This window comes from Corvus brachyrhynchos, unplaced genomic scaffold (assembly GCF_000691975.1).
Source record: "Corvus brachyrhynchos isolate BGI_N302 unplaced genomic scaffold, ASM69197v1 scaffold32, whole genome shotgun sequence".
NCBI lineage: Eukaryota > Metazoa > Chordata > Aves > Passeriformes > Corvidae > Corvus > Corvus brachyrhynchos.
Window position 1 is genome coordinate 5,831,328 of NW_008237919.1, and position 1,984 is coordinate 5,833,311.

A 1,984-nucleotide genomic window follows, 5' to 3' on the forward strand; every position below is an offset into this window, starting at 1 on the left:
CCCGCGCCCCCTGCGCCTCCGAGCGGGGCTTCCGAGCGGGGACAAGGCGTAGCTCTCTGCTCTACCTTCCCTTTGCTCTCCCTCTCCTCGCCTTTCTGTCGCCCCCTTCACCTGCTGTCCCAGAGCCTGCAGCGCGACCCGCCGCGGGCACCGCCGGCCCAAAGCCTGCGGTCATCCTGCCTGGCAGGAAGGGACATGTGCCCCCCGGCCTTGGTTGCTTTTTAACTGAAGTACTGAAAAACAACTGGGGTGAATTTAGTTGATCTGTAGAAGTCCGTGGTGGAGCCATGTCGGTCTTGCTTGGGGCAGCACATCAGGTGTGTGTGACAGCCGGCTGCATGCGTATATTCTAAATTTCGGATTAAACAGTCCCTGACAAAGAGCCCACAAGTCAGGGAACAGAGCCCAGACCCAGGGCTCGCTCAGTTCTGGCCCTTGCCCCTGACAAGGCAGTCTTTCTCTGTTAATTTTGTGGTATTTGGTACATGATGGCACTGCATCAACAGAAACGGTGAAGATTTCCTCTCTTTCAGTGTGGATCTGGTGGTTGAGCTACTCGTCTGCCTCAGCAGGGCATGGATCCAGGCTTAGAAAGGATGCATCTGCTTCTCAGGGCCCTATTCGCACAGCCAAAGCTTCTTTATGCCTTTTCAACCTGTGTTGGTACAGTTTCCCTCAGCTTTTTCTTTCAAAGTTTCCAGTGAAGAAGAGTCGTGTCTCATGAATTTAAGCATGCTCTAAAAGTAGGTTTACTTTTGCTATCTCTTTGGCAGGCTCAACTGTCTGTGGGTTGAGAAGCACCATCCTCTTAAAAACAAAAAGATTCTGTAAAAATCGCTTCATTGTCATGTAGTCAGCATTTTTAATCTGTGCTGTGGTCTGGATTAGGACTCCACAGGCAAAATATGCATGCTGTAGGCATTAATGCTGATGATTCCTTCAGGTTCCTGGGAGTTAGCACGTTTTGTGGGGTGCTATTCAACTAGAGAACACAAGAAGTGCTGTAAAGGGGCATATCAAATATCCAACCCAATGGACCAGGCAAGAATTGAAGAGTAAGGCAAGCACACGGGAATCCTTCCCTGGTTCACCTTCCCAGCCTGCAGAGTGCTGCAGCCCAGGAATTTCTGAAGTGAGCTGTGTTGATAAATGTGAGTGCCTGTGCTTTGTCAGATCACCAGTTTGAAGAACATGTGGGATTTAGTGTCCTATTTGGGAAATGTGAAAGAGCACTGTAACTGTTACGTGAACTGTGCTGTGTAATGCTAGTCCAGCAAATACAAAGTCACTGTGGAGACACATCATCAGCTAATGAGCTGGGACTAACAGTAGTTGGGGAATCAGAGGCTGCAGTTCTTCTTTCTTCTAGCAAGGAGGCTGAAAGAAACAGGGAGAAGAGTTCATGTGAAACCAGGAAATACAAGACAGGTAGTGCCTACCAGGTACTTGAAAGTCAGCTCTTGTGCCTCTATTGTAAGCCTCCAGGAGCACCAGGGGTTTTTTTTAAAAAAGGAAGAAACTCTTGGAGGAGAGCTTTTCCAAGCAGAAAGGAGTACTAGAGATCCAAACAGAGTGGAAAACAAAATGTGGTTCTTTCACAATAACTTTAAACTATTTGAGCCCAAACTTGCCCCAGGTTCTAAATTCTTGGGTTTTCCCTGTTTTGGTGTTAGTGCTTGTAGAAGATGAAGTTGTCTGAAATTTATGAGGGAAAAGGTTTTCCTTGATAGACAGATGTCCTGAAAGCACCGATCAGTTCCTTGCTCCAGTTAGTCATGTGTTCCCAGTGACACTGCTATTGTCACAATGTGGTAACAAGGATGTGTGCCTAAGACTGTGGAACTGTTTTTTTCAGTGGAAGTTCATGCCTAGACTGGAAATATCAGAGTGGTATAACATCTGTCACTATATTCAGATCATCTTATTTGTCTGTCTGAGGTCGTATCACTACAACTACCACCAATGTGAGGGCTCTAAAGTGCAG